Genomic DNA, 23,922 nt, shown 5'->3' on the forward strand with positions numbered 1-23,922 from the left:
TTAATTGAAGGATCTACCACTTTATGTGAGTCATAGACCGGTTTTAGTATCCAAGGTGAGAGACAACTCGATGTGGAGGGGGGGTAGTAAACACATATGAATACAAATCTTTAGCCTATACAAAGAGGCCACCTAGCACCAAGAAAAAGTCACCCTGGTCAGAAAAGACCAGCCAATTTGAACGCAGCAAAGGAATGATTATGTCCACCTGTAAATAAGCTGCCCAACCTGAACAAGTGCCGCCCAGCAAAGAAATGTTGGGAATAAAGTGTCACCGTGCCTTTTACAGTGCTCAGGTGTACATGCACCCTTACACATGTACTATAAATATATTATCAAAAACCTAAAGTGGTACTTTGGAGATTGTACCCACATTGAGTCTTGTGCTCTCTCTCTCTCTCTCTCTCTCTCTCTCTCTCTCTCTCTCTCTCTCTCTCTCTCTCTCTCTCTCTCTCTCTCTCTCTCTCTCTCTCTACTCTGCACTCACTCTCTCTTATTGTGCAAACTACAGCATCGTGTCTCGATCCTCATGCACTCTGCTAACAAATTGTATTAGAGTCAAGCATGAGCTATGAACAAAGCAGACGATAGGCTAGACACTTTAAAATTTCTGCACTCTCTTCTTTCCACTAACGGCCGTTCGCATGAATAAGCAGAGTGTAAAATTTTGAGCTGAAAAATTGGGCTTTTCTCGGAATTGCGAATTTTAAAGCATAACACGACAATTTCATATAGAAATTGCAAATTCGGTGCACATTTGACAAGGAAATTTGGGGCTTTTCGCATTTTAGTGAAGTTTTGTAAATTTCACTGAAATTTGTGCACACTAGATGCGAGAAAATTGGGGCTTTTGCAGAATTTCATCAAATTGTGCAAGAATTGCCTAGTATATGCACTCGGGTACATGTATTGATGCAATTTGGGCAGATTTGCCTTTGAAAATTTGGGGCTTTTGACCGCAATCATCAAATTTGTGCTCGAGAATGCATTTGGAGCAAAAATTGCAGCGGAATTTTAGGGATTTCACATGCAATTGATGCATTGGCCTATAAATCTGGCTGTAATTGATTGTGGAGTGCACTAGTAGACATTCTCTAATTTTGGAAATCAATATGCAGATCTGAAATTTCTGCAATTTCTTGATTTTCACTACTAGTTGGCACTTGCAATGTTTCCCGGTCATTTGTGTGACATTTGGGCTTGCATTAGCTGACATTTGAGTCAATTTAGTGCTGCAAATCATGGCTGGAAACAATAACAACAGCAACCTTTTGCACATCAAGAAGCTTGAGGATGCACACAATTTTGCAATATGGCAAAAACAGTGTTACAATGTCTTGGAGCAGAAGAAACAGGTGAGGCCCATCAAAGCGAAGAGAATAAGACCAGTAGGTATGGAACAAGAAGAGTGGGATGATTTGGATAAGCTTGCATGCTCTATCATAGAGCTCTCAGTGTCAGCCAACTTGCTCTTTAACATTGACAAGCTGAATTCTACATATGAAATGTGGCAAAGACTAGAGGAATTGTATGCTCAGGTTTATTGGCTGAAAAAGTTAATGGACCTTCGCATGAAGGAAGGTACAACCGTGTCTGTACATTTGAATGAATTCGACTCAATTTTCAATCAACTGAATGCTTTGGATTTCCACATTGATGATGAGTTCAAGGCTACTTTCTTGCTATGTACTTTGCTTGAAAGTTGGGATACTTTCAAGAGAGCTTTGAGTAACTCAAATGCTCAATTCTTATATTTAGATGTGGAGAGTTCTTTGTTGATGGAAAAACTCAACAAGCAAAATAATTCAAGAAACAAGTCTTCTAATGCATTGCACACTAGGGGTAGATTTCAGTTTGAGGGTGGCGTTTAAGTGGTGCCCTTGGACATATCAGAGACATATGCATTACATAACACAGCAGTAGCAGTGGCAGCCCCAATCCAATTTTCATACTCATCACTAGCAAATAGCTCCCTAATTGCATCTTTGCAATAGTGCAATCGACTAAGCATAAAAAAGATATATGCAAATCGTGTATCCGAGTATTTGAGAAGTTCTTTGTCACTTCTCTTGCGAAACTCAGAATACAAACAAGGCAGCAAGAAACATTTTAATGGCAATGTATCCACATATCACCTTTAGTCCATGCATGGCACATTGCATGAATAACTTGTTGAAGGATATTGGGGACTTGCCATGGATTGCATCTCTTGTTGCGAAAGGCAACAAGATTATCACATTTATATGTAATCATCAGCCTGCACTGCCTTGCACCACTCGGATGCCAATACATCTGAACTCTTTCCAATCTCTAAAGCATCATGACTACCAATGAAGTATACATCCCCACGAGAATATGCGACAATACCATGTATGGACCTATGGCGTGTGTCACTCCATCCATCTTCTATCAATGTCACTCCATTTCTTGCCATTGATTGCGAATATTTGCTGTTGGAATCTTTATGGCTGTTTTCTCCTTCTGAAGCAATGTAGTCCTCATAGTTTCTGATGAAGTGTGCCTCTGTTGCATCTATTTCCTCTTTTTTCTTTGGATCCCATGAAGTGTGCAATGAACTCTGTCTAACACCATGACCTGCTGCCAATGATGGTCCATGAGAAGGCTGCGTAGCCACTAATCCTAGTGGTCTTCTGCATGAAGCACCATGCCCTGCTTGCCTTGGAGTCCATATTGTTGGATCCATTGCTATATTTGGCATCCTCCTGGCATGTGAATTCCCCATGAAAGTGGCTATGCCGTTAAGTAACTCCTGCCTTTTCTCAATTGATACATTGGTGCAAAAATGCAACTCTTTCCCCTCCTCATGTAGAAGATAGGCTATCACTATGTCAACCCCACTAGTGCGAGCATTCGTTTTACTGAAAATGCCACAAATTTGGGACATTCCAGCCCACATTCCCTTATTGAAAACTGCCCCAAATTTTGGCGTATTTTCAGCTCCCAAATTTTGGGCAATGACTGATTCAAAATGCCACAAATTAGGGGCATTCCAGCCTGCATTCCCTTGCTGAAAATGCCCCAAAATTTGGCGCATTTTCAGCTCCCAAATTTGGGGCATGATTGATTCAAAATGCCCCAAATTTGGGGGCTCTTTTAGATCCTGGGATAATGGATCCCAATGCCCCAAATTTGGGAACATTGCAACCAAATTTGGGCCCCAATCCTTGACAAAGCCCCAAATTTCGGGGCAACTGCCAACAACTGATCCAAAATGCCCATAATTTGGGGGAGATAATGGTCCTACTTAACAAAAATCAGTACTGAGTAGACAAACACTTTGGTTGGTGCTTGATACACGATTCCTCACCTACTCACAAGCAGGAGTCGGGCCAAGCAGGCAGGAAGGGTAGGCGGAAGCAAGCACACAGGGCATGCGACGCAGGCGGGGCCTATGGGGCAGACGGGAGCATCAAGCAGGGCAGGCGGGCAAGGCAGGACAGGCGAGAGCAGCAGGCAAGGTAGGCAGGACATGCAGGGCAAACGGAAGCAGCAGGGAGGCAAGCGGAAGAGGCAAGAGAGGCGAGGCCAACAAGAGAGACAAGAGAGGCAGGAGTCGTCAGGCCACTAGCGAATCGCGACCCTAAACGGGCATGAGTAAACGACCTTTTTTATTTTTAATTTCCATTGCTGGAACGACCAGGGAAAGGCCCGGAACAGAAGGGAACGGAACATGGGACGGGCTGGAACGTTCCGCTAGCGTTTCCTGGGCTTGGACCTCCCAAAACGCGTTAATCCGTTCCTATGTGTTGGAACGGTCGTTCCCTATCTCTATGGCTTTCTCATTTGGATTATTTGTCCGTATTTTAGGTATGCTGATTTTGAACAATGCATTACTTTTGATGATGATGCCACACGCAAAGTATGGGTTTATCCAATCCGTCATTAAGACAAGGCCTTGGATAATTTTTAAAAATCCCTGGCACTTGTTGAAAATCAAACCATCAAGACATTAAAGTGCCTTTGCTCTGACAATGGTGGGGAACATGTGTCCAAAGCCTTTTAAGAGTTTTGTGATAGCAAAGGGATTAAAAGGGAGCTCACCGCCCCTCACAATCCACCCCAAAATAGTGTTGCAAAGCATATGAATAGGACCATCAAGACATGGTCCGTACAATGATGTCACATGTTGCTTTACCTCATGGATTTTGGGCAGAGGTTGTTATGACAGCCGTACACTTGATAAATCACTCACCAAATAAGTCTTTTTTTTTCTTTTTTCTTTTTTCTTTTTTTTTCGCGTGGGGGGGGGCAAAGGGGGAGATCCCTCAAGAAGCATGATTGAGCAAGTCAGCTTTGTATGCTCACTTGAGAGTGTTTGGCTACCAGGCATTTATACACATTTGCAAGAAAGAACACAGCATACTTCAACCAAAGTCCTGCAAATGCATTTTCCTAGGATATGATAATGAAGGTGAAATGGGATATAGGTTATGGGATCCCAAAAAAAGTAAAATTGTACACAACAATGATGTTATCTTCTAGGAAGATCACATGCACAAACAGCCAAAAAAGACTGAGGAAGTCAAAAGGGTTGTATTCCGGGAAGAGGTATCGATAGGATAGCAAAGAATGCCCGCTAGACAGCAGCAAATACTTGCTATAAATGGCCCTGAAAATGCAAGGAATTAAGCTGAAAATGATCAGCAAGATATTGCCCATGAGATACCACAACTTCAGCAAGAATAAATGCCTTTGAAAACCCCATAACTGGCTATATAGCATGTAGAACAAACCTACAAAACAGTAAGCTGTTAATGCAGATTTGCAAGCTAAACGGCCCACAAATCTTGATCGTTGGGTCCGTAGATTGACCAGAATGCAAAGACAACCAGATATGTTTGTTCCTTGTGTCAATTATGTGGCTGATTATGTCATGTTGACAGATTGTGGTGATCCCTCATGCCTCAAGGAAGCAATGGACTAAAAAGACAATATAAAATGGCATAAACCTATGCTGTCAGAGATGGAATCTCTCATGAAAAATGGTACTTGGGATTTGGTGCATTTGCCTAAAGGGTAGAAATTGCTACCATGCAAATGGGTTTACAAAAGGAAAGTCACTTCTAGTTCTTTGCCAAGATACAAAGTACGACTGGTTGCTAAAGGGTACAAGCAGAAACATGGAATTGATTTTGATGAATTTTTTTCTCCTATAGTCAAAATGACTACTTTGTGAATCATTTTGGGCTTCGTTGCATCTGAAGACATGAAACTCATACAAATAGATGTAAAAACAGCTTTCTTACATGGTGATATGCATGAGGAGATCTAGCAACCTAAGGGTTTTGTTGCAAAGGGGAAAGAACACATGGTCTATAAACTCAACAAGAGTTTGAGTGCGCTCAAACGCGCACCACAAGAATGGTATCATAAATTTGATACATTTATACAATCTCAAGGATTCCATAGATCTCAAGCTAATCACTGCTTATACACCAAGAAGGCAACAGATGGTAGCCTTATTCTCTTGGTTTTGTATGTGGATGACATGCTGATTGCAGGCAGGGATGTTCATGCTTTGGACACCTTGAAACAAAGCCTACACAGTAGCTTTGATATGAAAGATCTTGGTGAGGCCAACAATCATAGTCTTGGCAAGTGTATACTCAGGGATAGATTGCATGGTCTTCTCTATCTATCAAAGCAAAAGTAGGTTACTAAGATTTTGCAGCGTTTCAATATAAAGGAGGGAAAAGCCCTTGGTGTACCGTTGCTTCTATATGTGAAACTTAGTGCAAATGACAACCCTACATTTGATGATGGAAAGATTGAGATGGCCAAGTTTCCTTATGCTTCAGATATTGATAGCTTGATGTATGCTATGGTTGCTACACATCCTGACATTGCATTTGCAGTGGGAGTGGTTAGCAAATACATGGCATATCCTAGCAAAAATCATTGGGAAACAATGAAAGGTATCATGAGATACCTTAAGGGCACAAAGGACTTGTACATCTGCTTTGGGAAGCAAAAGTCCTCTATTGTTCACTTCAAGAATGTAGATTGTGCTGGTCATCTTGACTACACGAAGTCTACTTCAGGATATGTGTTCACGTTCACAGGGGGAGCAATCTCTTGGATATCCACACTGCAAAAGTGTGTTGCATTGTCTACTACAAAAGCAAAATATGCAGCTACCACTAAGGCATGCAAGAAGGCTTTATGGCTTTCACGTCTGGTGAGAGAGCTTGGCATTAACAAGGTTCCTATCCTCTACTGTGATAGTCACAATGCTATCATGCTAGCACAGAATCCAATCTTTCATGCAAAGACAATGCACATATAGGTGAAGTATCATTTTATTAGGGAGGTACTTGACAGCAAGAGAATTGAGCTTGTCAAGGTACATGCCAACGATAACCTTACCTACCTTCTCACGAAGGCTCTTTCAACAGAGCAATTTGCTCATTGCCGCAAAATGATGGGGGATGGATAGTATATGACTATTTACCCTTTGTACAAACATAGACCTAGCTAATTCTTTCATCTATCTTTGGGCACATTGCCCTTAGGTGGTTGGGAATAAAGGGTCACCGTGCCTTCTACGGTGTTCGGGTGTACACGCGCCCTTATACAAGGCGCTAGGCTAATTTTATCGTGGTCAACACGCACCTCTTCAAGATCACTGGCTCCCACCCGTGGCTTTGATACCATGTGAGAGTGCGCAAGGAAAAGACAAAAGTGAACACGGAGAGGAGAAGGCAAAGAGAGAACCCAAAAGAGAGAAGGAACAATATGACTGCAATGGCTGAAGGTACAAGGCTGCAACAGTCAGCCCCAACATGCAACTCTACGCATCAATGTAGGTGCTAGACGATAGTAGGGGGATGAGAGAATGAGGAGGGCTAGCTATCATGAAGGATCAATGATGGATGATGAGAGAGAGGGCAGGCCGCCTATATAGGCAAAAAGTGGGGAAACCCTAAATAGGGTCGAAACCTTAAAAATGGCCAAAATTGCCCAAAAAGAAACGTACTAATGTGCCTTCCATCTAAAGTGTCAAAAAGCACAAAAAATGATAAACAAATACAATGTCACAGCTCCTAATGTCCTCATCTAACTCAAATTGAGGCTCACAGATAGGAGATGACAACACAAGACACACATCATTGCTAACAAAAACTTATAGAACAGCTCCCCGTTTAATGAAACTTTTGGTAATTTACTATTTTGGGGCTGATTTAAAGAACTAATCAATGGGTAATGAATTTTTAGCTCAATAGCTATTGTCTATGTCTTTACGTGTGTAACTCACCTAATAATGGCAAGATACTTGTACTAATAGAATTTTGGTAACACCACTCAATGCAAACCCAGCATATGCAACTATAAAATAGTCCCTCCCCATGTGTGTGTGTGTGTGTGTGTGTGTGTGTGTGTGTGTGCGCATCACTGGCTTAAAAATTTCAAGTGGGCAAACTTATGCTATGCAAGGCCACTTACTGATAGCATGGGTCCATTAACCATCCCATAGTAATCTATCCCCTGAGCCATGCAGGAAGTCATGTGCTGGACTATTATTTCTTGCCTCTTTATACACTCTAGTTGTCATAAAGCAGCAGATTCAAAGATATGTCAGAATTGATCTATTCGTGGCCACTTTTCAAATCAACTTTGCAATAGTAACCCTTTAAGGCTGTACATTTCAAATAGCCTCATTTTACTTTCCACCAAAATAGCATGATGTTACACTATATTCCTTAACTCCTTTCTGATATGCAGGTACTTACATACACAAAGTTCAAGCATATGCTCAAGTCACCCAACCATCGCAGCTGCTTCTGATTACTGCTTCCAAATCATTTTACAACATGACATATCCTCATGGGCTCTTGTAGGGTACCATATCATGGTTTTTCTTTGCATCAAGAAGGCCCGAAAGAGATGCACAATGCTTAGACTTGTTACTGCACTTCTCACAGCAAGCTTGCAATGCCTTTATGACATTTAGACACCTGAAGAAATGGTGACATTGAACAGTCAACATCATTCAAGGTGAGAAGCTCAAAGAAACAAATAATCCCAGTAAAAAGCAACATCCATAAGCTGCAGAAAAAAACAAGCACCATTAAAGTCTAACCAAGTTCTACCTATAAACATATCTTCAAACACGACACATAGTGCAACCTTATGCTAATAACTTGCTAGAACAAAGTGATCTATGATGGTAACCCAATCTTTAAACCTCAATTAGGCATGCATATTGAAGGACATAGAATACAAATCAAAAAATAGGGATAGTATTATAGTTAACCCAATCTTTAACACAAAATGCTAATAGGACAATTGATACATATGCAAGGCCAGCTTGAAAAGGCCAATCCAATGCTTTTTGGACAGCAAGGCAAGCATGTTAATGTGGGTCACCCAAAGTACCTTGGTGCTGGTTTGGTTTTCCAAGCAATGGCTGGTAATGCTTCAGCCATAGGGATGCAAGGACCAAATGTATTTGGTTGGCAGCCACCTATGCATAGTATACAAGGCTCAACGTAACCCAATATGGTTAGTGGGATACAAAATCCTGTGTAGGCAACATTGGCATGATGTTGGGGCACAAAGTGGCATCTTTGGTAATGCATTTGCTAAACCGACTGTATTTGGAACTCATGATATCAATGTTGGTCAAGCATATGCTTCGTATAGTGCTGATCATGAGGGAAATGTAGCCAATCATCAATGTACCTTTGGCAGCAATGTGATAGTTCCAAGGATCTCTGTGATCCAAAGGGAAAAAGGCCTAGAACCTAGTGTAGGTTCTGGGACATGGAGTAAGAGATAAAGTTTCCATGTGCTTCTTGGTAAATTTTCAAAATATTTCACATATGGAACGATGAAATGAAAGGAGGGTGATATGGTAGATAATCCATCCTCAATGTTGCACCTTACCTTGATATGTTTAAGTTGGAGCCGACTTGGGATCGGGCTTATTCAAGCTTAGCAGAGCATAGAGGGTCCAAAGTATTGCTTGATGCTCAAGGGGGAGGTTGCCAACCTTAGTGATGGGCAGCTCAATTATGTAGTGGATCTCATTTTGATGTGTCCCTTATGGTTATGATTCATGTGTGTGCATTGCAACCAGTTGAAGTGGTTGGAATTTCAAACATGCAAAGTGCATGAGTATGGTTAAGCAATAGGTGCACATATTGTTTGACTATGGTGCCAACATGCATTTCTTGCTGGGAATAAAGAGCCATACGTGCTTGGGTGTAAACACGTCCTTGCACTTCTACTTTACTCCTTTACATATAACTATCAAAAACCTAAAGAGTGGTACATCTTTTCGTAACCACACATCGTGCACCACTCTCTAGAGAGTGGTGCATCTTTTCGTAACCACACATTGGACTTGAGTAGATCATTGCAAGAATGTACAAGGGATTTAGCAGAGCCCATACATGGATCAGCCATGTATGCATTCCCACACAACTTGCCCCGATGTAGACCCACACGATCTACTGCTCCCCAAAATAGCCGGTATGATGATGAGTGTAGAGTCACTCGAGCTAGCTTACAGAGAGAAGTGGAGCTAGACACTCAAACACATCGCTAAGCAAAGGCGCCTTGTACGGAATAAGAAACGAGCCTACTTAGCGAAAGCAGAAGCAGAGATATATCAGCTATTTTTGGGGCGGGATAGCAAGAGCGCATGGAAGATGTTTCATGAAAGACAGCCCCCCATACAGATTACATCACCAGCTGCTTGGCTTGACTATGGGAGACAGTTGTATGACCTGCCAAGACAGCCACCTATGCAGCCCCCACAAGCTTGTAGGCCAACATAGTGGTCTTTCTTCACATGGAAAATGGTTAGAGATGCAATTGATAGATTACAAAATGGGAGGGCACAGGATAAGGATGGACTAGTAGTAGAACATTTCTCACATGCTTGTGACATATTAGCACCCATATTAGCACATATGTTCAATAGAGCAGTATGTGAAGGTTTCCCTATGAGTTGGTCAAACAATACTATAATTCTACTATTTAAAAGTGGCGATCCCCTGATTCCTAGCAACTACAGGACTATCATGATCGCGGTCATACTTTGGCCAAGATATATGGATCTATATTGGAGCATGAACTCAGTGAGTGGGCTGAAATGCAAGGCAAGAGAGCACAAGGACAGGCAAATTTCAAACAAGGATATACCACGCTGGACCATATTCTCACACTTAGAGCCATTATTGAGAAGGTTCGAGCCCAAGACAAGAGGATCTATTGTTGCTTTGTAGACTTTTGCAAAGCTTTTGATACAGTGCCTCGTACACGTATCATGTAGAGATTGCAGGACATTGGAGTACCAGAGGGTATACGATGGGGTGTCTATGCATTATATGAGGCAGTGACAAGTCATGTACGAGCACTTGGGGGGCTATCAGAGAGGATTGACAATACCATAGGAGTGAAACAAGGATGTCCACTTTCACCCACATTGTTTCGTCTATACATATATGAAGTGTCTAATTACATAGACCGAGGAGGAGGAGCTGGAGCCAACCTAGCAGGGGTGCTGATACCGATATTGCTATATACAAATGATATTGTTCTCATTTCAAATTCATCGGAGGGATTGCAGTGCCATCTAGATGCTTTGCACATCTTCTATAGAGATAAAGACCTCACATTGAGAACCTTGGGAAGACCAAAACCATGGTTTTCAATACTTCAACAGCATGGGTAACAAGATCTATGTACCAGTTCACATTTGGGGGAGACATACTGGAGCATGTGAGGGTATATGTCTATTTGGGAGACACCTTCTCTAGCCCACATCTTTCGTTGAGAGGGGCATCAGAGGCACGTCTGGCAAGTGGATACGCAGCACTAGGGGCACTCGAGAGTCAATGTGCTCACATACAGTTCCAAGAGCCCTGCACCAAACTCTAGTTGTTTGACACCCTAGTCACACCTATACTACTATATGGAGCAGAGGTATGGGGTTGCAGCTTGTACCATAGGCGTCTTAGCCCACTCACTGATCAGATTGGAGTAGAGAGGGATTATTATGATGGTTGGGATAGCATGGAAAGGCCATTGATCATGACGATAGCATGCATGATTAGGAGTAAGCCCTCCACCCCACATCCCATTGTCAGAGCAGAGCTAGGGGCAACACCGATAGTTACGGAGGCACTCTTAAGGGCACTGACCTTTTGGCACAGACTATGGGAACTTCCACGCCATAGATACTCTAGATTGGCACTAACCTCATCTGGACAACTAGCAGCAGGAGGCGAGAAAAACTATTGGTTTTCACAGATGGCTATTTGGATGAGCCTACATGGTTTGGATATTGACCGTCTTCCACCTTTGGATTATAGCCTTGACTGCCCTACTCCCTCTAGGATCGAGGATGGAGTTCTACAGGAGTCATTTCTTGTGTCTCTCTCATGATGGTTTCACTATTCGGCCAGCATATATGGACACCCATCTCTCCCATAGCGTACGGGTTGCTATCGGACAAATTCGTGCCTCCTCACATAGGCAGGTTAATGGACAAATACCCTAGCAGAGAATAGGACTTGCCAGCTTTGTGGTCGAGAGCCTGAGACGGACTCTGTGATCGATTTGGACCCCTTCGCCGCGTCATGGAGTACGAGGACCACAGATGCCTAGGTCTTTTCCTCCTGGAGCTCAAGAGGCGCCGAACTACACTACTGCGAGACAAGAGGCCAGCTCATCCGGAGAGACACAAATAGAGAGCACTGGCAGAATTTTTCTACAAAGCCGACCCTACTGACACTACCAGCCTAGCAGAGACAGAGCCACCCTGCCAGACACCTTACAGGCCACGGCATGGAGTCACATTGAATAGAGCCATCTCCCTTCGTCGAGCACGATGACCCCGTCTACCAAGACCACGTCCAAGAAGGCCACACCACAGTCGGATTAGAGCCATTATCACGAGACACCGAAGACTCACCACCAGGCATATCAATGAAGCAACTAGGGACCGCATCATAGCTGAGATCATGTGCAGATCTTGAGATCACCTACAGCCCACACTTTTGTACATGGTTCTATCAAATCTAGTTTTCCTTTCCTTTCCTTTTCTTTTCTATCGATGGAACAACACTACACATGGTTCAACCCTAGTATAGTCCCATCGTATAGTTATTTTCAGTATTGTTTCATAGACCACCCACTTATTTGTAATGTTATCTTTACCCTATTGATGAGATGACATTAGACCTGGATTTTGCCTCATAGGCCACATTGGCCTTATGTAGACGTTAATCTCTCTCTCTCTCTCTCTCTCTCTCTCTCTCTCTCTCTCTCTCTCTCTCTCTCTCTCTCTCTCTCTCAAACACACACGCTGGCGTGACGAAGATCTCTCTCTCTGTGCCCCGTCCAGCCTGTCACCCCCCGTCACTGCCCAGTCTGGCCTGCCCGTCAATCCCTGTCACTGCCCCCGTGAGTCCCCTTCACTGCCCCGTCCAATCTGCCTCACCTCTCGCCATCCCTCGTCACTATCCGCCTGACCCGTCTCTCTCTCTCTCTCTCTCACTGCCCGGTCACTGCCCTGTCACCCCCCCCGTCACTGCCCCCCTCACTGCCGACCATCACCCCCCGTCACTGCCGACCATCATCAGGCCTCGTCATGCTAGACGAACTGCCGCCCGTCACATCTCTGCCCCGTCGACGATCACTGTGCATGCTGCATATTATCGCCGCCACTGCCCCGTCACGGTCATGATCACTGCCACATGTCACTGCCGTCACTGGCCCGTCAGTCCACCACGTCACTTGGTTGAACGTCCAATCACGTCACTGTCGGGAGACCACATCACTACCCCGGCCTATCTCTGCCGCGTCACTGTTCCTCATATACACTAAAATGGTTACCCTCGAACCAGAACTCTGAATCGAGCTCCCCCACAAGCCCAACACAACAAGACGGAGTTCGCCCCATAAATGGAGAAGGTCCAAATAGAGCACATGATTACCAATGCCATCTACAAAGTCAAGAAGGAGTATAACAACGGACTTAGCATTGTGAACAGACAGCTGAACAATAAGATTAAAAAGATGGAATTGAAGATAGAAGCCCAAGATGGGGAGATTCAATCACTTAGGTAGCTATCGACTGACATTCAACTCAACCCCAAGCTAGGAGAAGGAGAAATTCAACCTGGAATGACCAAGGAGCTCACCCGCATCAAAGAGGAAGTACAACAACTCCAAAAAAAGGAGGAGACGACAAAGGAAACTACTTCTTGGGCATACATGCTCAAGAAAACCCAACAGCAAGTAGAGAAGGCGGAGCAATGGATTCGAATTGCAAAGAAGGGGAAACACCTAGCACACGCACCTACAACAACCATAATCAATGACACATTGGAGGAGGAACAAAAAAGGAAAATGAAAGCACTCCATGTTCGGGTGACGCGGCTGAAGATGCGTGAAAAGTCCATGAGGACACCAAGGTGCTATACACGTTAATGAATATTAAGAAAGACACGCATGTCTTCGCTTGGAGAGCGGGCAAGAAAAGCACAGAAAAAGAGCGTGCACTCATTCTCCGCTTCCCCACCATGGAGGCTGCCAGAGACTTCCTAACCCAACGTCGTACATTGAATGGGACCGGTCCCACATGAGGGAGTGCATGCCAAAAATTAAGGCAGCCAAGGAGGAGGGCAAACTCGCCTTCTACAGAGGAGGGAGAGTAGTAGTCATGGAGAGGCGCCACAAATGATGGCGTGAGACCTATGGAACCAGCCTTTTGCAATGGCAGTCTGGAACTGTAATGGAGCCCTCCGATTGGATGTGGGAGCTTTTGAGGAGACATTCAGAGAGAGAGATATAGTGTTCTACTCAGAGACACATCAGGGGCCACATACTACAATTCCACGCGTGACACGCTATAGGTCGGAGTCAACTTGTAGGAAGGAGACACGCATAGACCACAGTAATCGCGGGTCAGGAGGAGTGGCAATGCTAATCAGGGAGGAGCTACAGCAGATGATCCAGCTACTCCCCACGATGAGCAGGTCACATATATGTGGGTAAGAGTGTGGGGTGAGGAATGCACATTGTATGTTGCCATATGCTATTTCCCTCCTATGACGTCCCGATGCGCACCACCCAAGGGGCAATCACCATATGTGGCTTTGGATGAGGATATTTCGGAGTTCTCAAAGGAGGGAGAGGTTATCTTACTAGGAGACTTTAATCCCTCTTACTAGGAGACTTTAATCCCTGGATAGCCTCCCATCAAGTGTCTTTCTTTGATGCATTTGAGGAGATGCTACAGGAGCAGGATGTGTCAGAGCTACAGCTGGAGAGGACATATCAAGATATGGTGAAAGTCACCGAATATGGGAGATACCTTGTGGAGATGGGCACAGCACAGAAGTTGGCCATTCTCAATGGCCTGGCTAAATACCACCTATCCGGCGCCTCCATATGTTATCCTCAACGAAACAGCGCCAGCATAATAGACTATGTTCTTGCCCCACCAACGTTGATATCTCACATCCAAGACCTCTCAATATCCCCATGCCTTCTCGGAGTTGCAGTGGATCATGCTTACCTATCATTCACCATCAACCTCCAATTCACTGACACGCAGACCCATCATGCAGCTCACCGCCACCCAAGATGCCTCTTTTCCAAAGAGACAGAGGATATCTATGAGGCGGAGATCCTTAGATTGTTACATGATTCAGACCCGATGTTCCATTACGAGAGCTGACTCAGCAATTCAGTGAGGCCCTACACATCGCTGCAGGTGTAGCCTTCCCACACTCGCGACCCACACACAGAGCCTCCACCGGGGGGGCACCCCGGAACAGTTGGTATGATGATGAGTGCCGTGAGACTAGAGCACGACTACAAAGAGAGATAGCACTGGGGTCCACTACCCACAGACAGGCAGTGATACTCTTTAGACACCTCACACGGTGAAAGAAGAAAACATTTTCGGCCCAGCTCGAGCGAGACCTATATCAATTAATCTCGAGCCAGGACTCTAGAGAGGCTTGGAGGCTTTTCAGAGAGCATTTCCCGACCACACCTATTACGTCCACCGTTGTATAAGAAGAGTATGCAAGTAGTCTCTATACTGTGGAGGGTCAGTCACTTCTTCCTGACCCACTTGAGCCTTGTCCAAAGACCACCACTTTCTTTACAGAAAGTAGGGTCCGAGAGGCTATTGACAAACTTAGCAGAGGAAAGACACAAGATCATGATGGACTAGTAGCCGAGCACTTGATCCATGCTAGAGATTTGGTGGCAGGATTCCTAGCTTACATGTTTAACAGAGCCATGTGTGAAGGCCTACCACAAAGCTGGAGCACAAACACTATTGTGCCTATCCTCAAGTCAAGGGACCCTACTCTACCCAGTGGACTATCATGGTTGGGAATACATTGGCTAAGTTATATGCTTCCATCCTTGAGCATGAGTTAAGCAGGTGGGCAGAGAGGTGGGGTCTTAGAGCACAGGGATAGGCTAGCTTTAGGAGAGGCTCCTCCACATTGGATCACATTCTCAACTCAAAGCAATCATTGAGGAGGGAAGGAACCATGGCCGACGGACCTACTGTTGCTTTGTGGACTTCCGCAAAGCCTTTGACATAGTACCGAGAGACAGGCCGATACATAGATAGCATGCCATGAGAGTACCGAAAGAGCTCAGTTGGGGTATTTTGGCACTATATGAGAGAGTTGCGAGCAGAGTCTGGACATCTGAGGGCCTTTTGGCACCTATTTACTCCACCATTGGGGTGAAGCAAGGATGCCCCCTCTCTCGGACATTATTTGGCCTGTACATTGATGGGATTGCTGATTACATTTCCCTTGAAGGAGATAGAGAGCTCCACTAGCTGGCACCTGGATACCTCTCCTATTGTATGCAGATAACATTGTATCGATAGTTGACTCTCCAGAGGGTCTACACAAAGAATGAATTGCACTCCTATACTTTAGTGGGCTTTCAGTGAACCTTGGTAAAACCAAGGTGATGGTATTTAATACTACACCACAGTGGGTCAGGAGATCAACACCTAAATTCACATATGGATCTGAGGAGCTGGAGTATGTGGATTCTTATACATACTTGGAAGTCTTATTCACAGGGCCTACCTTTTCTATGCGAGAGGCAGCAGACACTAGACTGACTTGCGGATACACAGCACTAGGTGGTTTGAAGAGGATGTGCTGACAGGTGCAATTCCAAGAACCCTGCACCAAGCTATGGCTCTTCGATACACTGGTCACATCCACACTACTTTATGAAGTACAGATATGGGCGCCCAATCTTGACCACCGTAGTAGATTAGGGCACAGTTATGACGGATGGAGGTCGATGGTGAAACCCCTAGTGTCCATGATTGTAGACGTTAATATACTCTCTCTCTCTCTCTCTCTCTCTCTCTCTCTCTCTCTCTCTCTCTCTCTCTCTCTCTCTCTCTCTCTCTCTCTCTCTCTCTCTCTCTCTCTCTCTCTCTCTCTCTCTCTCTCGTAAAAGGTAATTGTATTAATTACGAAAAAAATACAAGATTACTTGATTACAAGAACATGACGACAATCCAAGCCATCATGTGAGGAGGTGCTAAGTACTACAGGTTACAATTTCATGGCAAGGATGCGGAGGAAATTGCCATATACCAAGGACGGAAGTCCTCCGTAGAGAGCAAGTCAGAACGATGGAGAAGAGCTAACTGCCAATACAAGAGGCCCTTAAGCCTTACAATATGCCGCTGAACATTATGGGCGGAGTCAAACAGAAAAGCATTCCGAATGGTCCAGTTATGCCAACAGCCCCAGTATCGAAGAAAGTGATACATGAGCTTCATATGTGGCTGTGCGGGAGTAGGGTATTTGGGTTGGGCCAAAACCCAATCAAAGGGGCGCAGTGTGATACCAACCACCCCTCGCCAAACGGCCGACAAAAATAACCAGACTTTCTTAGCGACGGGGCAAGAAATAAATCAGTGTCGAGCGGATTCCATAGTAGTGGTGCAAAAGAAACAGGTGCCATTGGAGATTCGTCGCTTGGAGAGAGCCGAAGCAAGCGGAAGACCCCCAATCATCACTCTCCAAAGAAAGACTTTGTATTTAAAGGGTGTCTTGTTGACCCAACCCTCCATCACAGTTGCCTGCCACCATGACCGGGATTTGCGCAATCCCCATAAAGCATTCGCTTTAGTAACTAGCCATTGATTATCTTTTATCAGAAGATGATATACTTGGTTAGCGGAAGCTTTGCTCAAATGCAGCCGTCCTTGTAGGTCCCAATCCTGCCAGGGATGATCCGAAGCAAGAGCAGGAAAGGGTTGTCTGCTCTGGATCACCGTCAAAAGCTGTTCCCATAAAGGCCTATATCCACGAGGGATCCTGAAAAGCCATCTAGCAGTACGAAACGAGATAAGCACATTGCGACTGGCAAGGGTGGCATCCGCAACTGAAGACAAGCCCAAACGTGCCATTCGGTTGAATTGCGGTCTAAGTTCATGTTTACCTTCCCACGAAAGCAAACGCGAGACTGCCAGTAATTCCAATTGAAAAGAGTTAGCAACCAAGCGATCCTCCGGTGGGTGCCACCGAGCCTTTTGAAGGACGTGCTTCCAGGAAGACACCAAATGAGTGAGCAGCGATGAAGAAGAACTGGAAAACCGCGAATCAGCATTCAGAACGTGCCACCAAGAACTCCGGAGTTGGGTATTGCCATGCCGAAGCCCATGGCCCTCGAGGAAATAACGGGCGATAGCGACCCACGGATGATGATCATCCGAGCACATGGCGCGGAAAAGGGACCAACGAAGAGCCTGCATGTGAGTTTGGGCATCTAAAATAGCTCCGCCACCCATGCGTTTGGGGGTGCAAACATGCGACCAGGAGATCCAGGAAATACCTGCATGCAATGAATCCCTCTTCCATAGCATGAAGCGAATAGACTGAGTGAGAGCATTCAGAGTCGTAGGAGTCCAGGGCAACAATGGCAAGAAATATGTGAGCATTGGCAACATAATGATCTGGGCTACTTTGAGGCAGACATGAAAAGGCCAGGCCTGAGACTTCCAATACATAAACTTGGCCACCATTTTCTGAGAAATCCACTGCAGAAGCTGCTTTGGGGGAACATCAACACCCAAAGGGTATCCAAGATGCCTGACAATGGAACCTCGAGGAACAACCAGACCCTGCCAATCCAAGGACTGCAAATCCGACTCCGTGCAGCTTAGAAGGGCTGATTTGAGCGCATTGATACGAAGGCCTGACGCCTGACCAAAGAGACCCCAAACATCCAATGCTTTTCGAAGGTTATCCTTGTCTACACGCAAAATCATAAAAGTATCATCCGCCAGGGATTGGCTAATGAAGTGTTGTCCTGTAGGAAGCGACAGTCCGGCCAACTGGGAGGAGGCGGCCATATGTGATAACATGGAAAGAACTGGATGTGTCGCAAGGGCAAAGAATAAAGGGCTCAAAGGGCACCCCTGTCGGACAGAACGGGCAAGGACAAATGGCTCAGTAACACCTCCGTTCAGCATGACTCGCGAAGATGCCGCAGCGCTAATGGTGTAGATCAGACGAGACATCCGAGCACCAAAGCCCATAGCAGACATAAGGTCATCAACGAAAGACCAATCCAGGTAGTCAAAAGCCTTTTCCAGGTCCAGTTGAATCAGTACCATCTCCTAATTAGAATGCCGGGCATAATCAATGGCCAATTGGGCATTCAAAACATTGTGTAGAATATTTCGGCCCTTAATGAAACCATACTGGAGAGGGTGCACAAGGGCAAGGAGATGCTTATGGAGCCGATTCGCCATTACTTTGGAAAAGATTTTGTACATTGAACCCATCAAAGAAATGGGGCGCCACTGTGTCAACTTAGATGGCGAAGGAACTTTTGGAAGCAGTTTAATAAGTCCTTGTTTCCATGAGGGAGGCATGATCCCCGTTTCCCATACCTGCTGAAACAAAGCCTGCAATGGTTTCGCCAGTTGGGTAGCAAAAGCTTCAAAGAACTCATTGGTGAGACCATCCCAACCCGGCCTTTTATCTTTGGGCAAGTGTAACAAGACATCCATAACCTCTGCTTCACCAATATCTGACTCCAAAGTAGCTTGCATGTCCTGCGGAAGCTAATTGCGGACCAGGTCATAAAAAACCGAACGGGCCTGAGTAATTTGGGCGGAAGGAGGAGAAGCGGAACCGAGAAGGTCACGGAAATAATTCCTGCACATATGCACAATAGTCTGTGGATCCAGGATAAGGTGGCCTTGTGTATCCTGGAGTCTGGTCATATTCTCTCGAGCAGGAGAGGCATGGAGAGCTCGAAAGAACTTATGGGTCTGACATGCACTATCTTGCAAAGTCTCTGTCAGATGTTGCAATTTGGCCTGCTGATACGATTTCAACTGGAATTCTTTAAGAAGATCGGCCACCCGCATGGCCAGTGCAAGCAGAAATGCATCATCCGGAGTGTCCACCAGCAGGGAGCGAACCAAAACCAGCAGGTCCTCCGCTGCCTGTCGACGGCGCCGACAAAGAGAAGCATGATAGATCCCAATTGCCGAGCAACCCGCTGCACGTTAGAGAGCAATCTTTCGAATGACGCAGTGCCCTGAGAGGAAAAGTCCAAGAGGAATCTGTCAAGCAATTGCTGCATATAGCCCTGGAAAATTGTATGCTTTAAGTAGGACGAGTTGAAACGCAAAGGGAATCTCTCCAGAAATTGCTTGAAAGGGGCAATGGGTTGTGCAAGCAACTCGAACTGCAGAGGGAAATGGTCCGACAAGACATATTGCTGCAACACTTTTATTTCGAGCATCTCAGGCAGAAAATCATCATTCTGCATGATATATATACGGTCCAACCGCGACCATGTTGTGACATACTGGGCCGAATGGAAAGTAAAGCCGGAAGAAGACGAGTGTAGCCAGGACCAAAGATCTTGCTTAAGAACAGCAAGAGCCAACTCTTGCCACATACGACTTTCCGGCGCATCCATGACCGAGTGTTCCGATGTAGACTGGGAAGAATCAACACACATATTGAAATCTCCCATGAAGAAGCCTCGTCTGCCAAGTGACAAGGAAGTCTGCAAAGTCTGCCAAAGCTCCCGGCGAGATAACGAGTCATTCGGAGCATAGAGGCCAAGTAACCATAGGATTTCCCCTTAGAATAAGATTTCAACCACCAGAAAGCGGCCATGAACATCATTTTTGACAAGAACAGGCTGATATTTGGCATGCACAATCATGAGCACACCCGAGTAATGCATGGCCTGTGTTCCTGCATAGAACAAACGAAAGCCATGGCAATCCACAACTTTACCGGCATCACTATGACTCTTGTGCTCAACAGCACACAGGACATCCCACTGATTCTCATACAATGCAGTCCACATGGCATGTTGCTTGTGGCGAGAACAAATTCCTCGCACATTCCACGTGGCTATTTTCATGTGTATACAAAACACAATCAGGTACGAGGCACCGCTTGCCTCGATTTGACTTTGTCGGCGAGAATATCCAGGACTCCCTCATCCAAGAAATCCGCCAACACCGCAAAAGAGTTCTGAGGACTAGATTTGGAAGTAGACGGCATATCTGCGTGCTTGGGGTTGGAACGTGGGTAACGACGGTCCCACGGAGTAATAACGTTGCCTCTTGTATCAAAAGCCAGCTGGGCAGGTGGACCCTTTAGGCGATCCGAATACATTTTCCTGGCGGGCTGATGACGGGGAGCTGAAGAAACCATAGTAGGAGCAGAGCGCTCGGAAGACATCATTTCCTTCCTGCGCATATAGGTTCGCATGGAATCTTGTTAGGTAGTAGGCACAGTACTCTCCATGCCAGCACCAATCCTGTTGCCTTTTTTTGGACGAACTTCAACCCAATCAGTGGCACGGGAATCCAGACCCGAAACCCGTTGTTTGCCTTTGGCCAGAACTTGGGGCGGGTGGATAGTATCCAACGACGGAGCATCACACACCATATCTTCCATGGGCGGAGCAACATGACCCGTATCTGAAACGTATAGTTGCTCTGGGCACTCAGCCATAAAGTGCCCCAACTGTCCACAGGAAAAGCAATGGCCTGCAAAATTGCCCCATTTCAAACGAAAGTGTAACAGATGCATACCAAAGCAATTGAGGCGTAACCACGCAGGCCGTTTCCTTGCAGTATCCCATAACATGCACAAGCGGTTGCGATTCACAGCCCTGAGACTGGGAGGGACCAGAACCGTGCCCACAGCAGCCATAGCATCCTTCAATAGCGGCCAATAAACAGCCGGACAATTTTCCACTTCTACCCACACAGGGCATTCACGTTGCAGGAGACGCTGGAAATCTACCATCGGGCGCCAGGGAACCACATGAACCAACCGACGATCAAAAAACAAAGGCAGTTTAGACAGGAGAGCAGTACGGTGCGTCTCTGTTTTCAAGAGGACCTCAAAAAAACCGCGGGATCCAACAAAAATCTCTTCAACACATTCCCCTTGTAGCAGACTCTGCAGCCATTGGCGAATACGGGAAAGCAGCGGGATGCGACCAGTGAAGAAGAGTATCAACGCGCGATCATAAAATACCGAAAAGGAGCGCAGGACAGTTTTTGGGTCGACGGTAGCTTCCAGAACATCGTCTGGAGCAGAGTCAGAGAAGGCTTCCTGATTATGTTGAGCATATTCACCAAGCAGAGTGTTGGCAAATTCCAACAGATGCTCCCAGTCCACCTCCTGAGAGTCCACAGAATCCGAAGCAACCTGCGCATAGGAACGATCCGGAATAACACCTATCTCTGCCGGGGTATGCTTGGTACGTTTACCCGCAGGCTGGATGTCAGGACCCGGGGGCAATTCTTCAGGGCACGGAACCATATCCTCCGGTTCCTCAGCATCAGAGTCCGGGCCAAGTGCTGCCACCATTTGGTCTATGAAATCCAGAACCAAACCAGCCATCGTGTACGACGAGCTGATCTCGAAGAAAGACTGACTGACAGTGCAAATCAGTGTCAGCTGTGTTAGAAGGCTGCACCCCTATAAGCTGGTTGCGCACATAGCTGAGGACGACCCACAGGACGTCACACGGACAGGTTGCAGGCGTTAAAAGTCTGGCGGGCGAGGGCAGCGTCTCTCTTTCTCTCGCTCTCTCTCTTGCGCCTTCTCAGGCAGAACAGGACAGGCACTGGAGCAGCGGCTTCAGGCGTAGCCTGTCCCAATATCGCGAGTGACAGGGCACAACTCTGACAGTGCACGTGCAAGAGGGCGAACCACAGGGGGGGCAGAGGACGTCAGGTCTGGACAGGCGACGAACGAAGGTAGGGGCGGCGATGGTCAACAGGGCTAAGGTCCGTCTGCAGGACGGGCGAGGCAGCAACGGCGCATGGCAGGGGTCGGGCGCGGGCAGAAACCCTACGCACAGGGCGGGCGAACGGGCGCCAACCAGACGGACGATGGCGACTGCTGGCGAGCAGGCGCCCGACGGGCCAGACGGGCGCAGGCTGACGCAGGGGGCGAAACAGCGAAACGCGACGGTCAGACGACCGTCAGTAGGGCGACAGAATCAGGCGACGCCGTCGCGAGCCTTCTCCCCGCCATCGCGATCTTCCCACTCTCTCTCTCTCTCTCTCTCTCTCTCTCTCTCTCTCTCTCTCTCTCTCTCTCTCTCTCTCTCTCTCTCTCTCTCTCTCTCTCTCTCTCTCTCTCTCTCTCTCTCTCTCTCTCTCTCTCTCTCTCTCTCTCTCTCTCTCTCTCTCTCTCCGCAATCAACATTGCCTAACATTGAACATTCATTGTTCCTCAACCACCACAAACTAGTATTAGATATGAAGGTTGCATTGTTGAAGGTCGTAGGTCAAAGTCAAGTTGCAAGCCCTCAGTACTGGTCAAGTGTGCAATAGCCAACATAGAAGATAAGTGAGTGCAAGCCAAACAGACCCTCGACAAGCAGTGCAGCAAATCGTCCAGGTGGTAGTGTGGCAAGTCGTGAACGAGCAAGCCACAAGTCGCGGGCAAGCGCGGAACAAGTCACTGCACGGCAGGTCAACGTGGACACGAGATCCGACGAGGACAGGCAATCAGCCATCACCCGTCACACCCTTTCTTTTCCTTAAGGAAATCTTTTTTTTTTAACAAAGGTTTATCCTTTGTTTAAAATTTGCGAGCCTTCGTACGCACACAAGCATAGTCAAACAAATCTCAGAGATTGCGCATACTTTCAACCCCAGAATTTGGGAATTTTGGCATACCCGAGAGATTTTACTCCTCGGAGTAAGCTTTCAGCATTTTTTTTTACACTCGGTCTCAAACATTGAGGCTTTTCACACATGTGCAGAAACTACAATGGGACAGGTGCAATTCTTTGAATTTTGACACATTGGACCCTTTACAATTTGGGGTTTTTGCTAAAATTTTGACACATTCGAGCCTGTACAATTCAGAGCTTTTGCTAAAATTTGCAAAACTTGGGTCAAATCTAGTCTTGATATGTACTTGCAATGCAGTTTCTATGCAAATTGAGTACATAGAACCCCGGATAAATTTGGGACTTTTGCAAAATTTGTGAAATTTTGGCAAATTTGGCTTGTGCAATCCATTCGCGAGTTATGTTTGATGTCATTTGAGCTGTTTGAGGAGAGAAATTTTGGGGGTTTTGACCATGAGAGTCAATCAAGTTGGTGACCATGAATGCATTTGGAGCACAAATTGCAGCTAAATTTTGGGGCTTTCTCATGTAACTGATGTATTGGCCCATGATACAGCTACACTTGCTTGTGGTGTGTTGTAGCACACATTTTGTACATCTGAATATTAATTTGCAGATCTGAAATTTGTGCAATTACTTTAACTTTCATTGCAGGTTGGTACTTACTTTGTACCTTGGTCCTTTGTGTGACATCTAGGCTCACATTTGTTGACCTTTGAGTCACCTTTGAGCTATAAA

At 45.9% G+C, this 23,922-nt stretch overlaps 1 protein-coding gene across 7 annotated transcripts in view; it reads right to left on the reverse strand.

Moving 5' to 3' along the window:
- Positions 1-23,922, reverse strand: part of LOC148030179 (uncharacterized) — a 159,257-nt gene that overhangs the window by 107,098 nt on the left and 28,237 nt on the right. For 2 of the 7 annotated variants that reach the window (XM_087686450.1, XM_087686454.1), the window contains exon 2: positions 7,752-7,976. The exons of 4 other annotated variants lie outside the window; for them this stretch is intronic. The gene's annotated coding sequence lies outside the window, so the exon portion shown is untranslated. The remainder of the gene's footprint in view (positions 1-7,751; positions 7,977-23,922) is intronic. One more of the 7 variants, XM_087686451.1, reaches the window with a different exon arrangement.

The sequence above is a fragment of the Lygodium microphyllum genome, chromosome 10 (assembly GCF_053477565.2).
Source record: "Lygodium microphyllum isolate KBCC chromosome 10, Lygodium_microphyllum_v1.1.10, whole genome shotgun sequence".
Classification (NCBI taxonomy): Eukaryota; Viridiplantae; Streptophyta; class Polypodiopsida; order Schizaeales; family Lygodiaceae; genus Lygodium; species Lygodium microphyllum.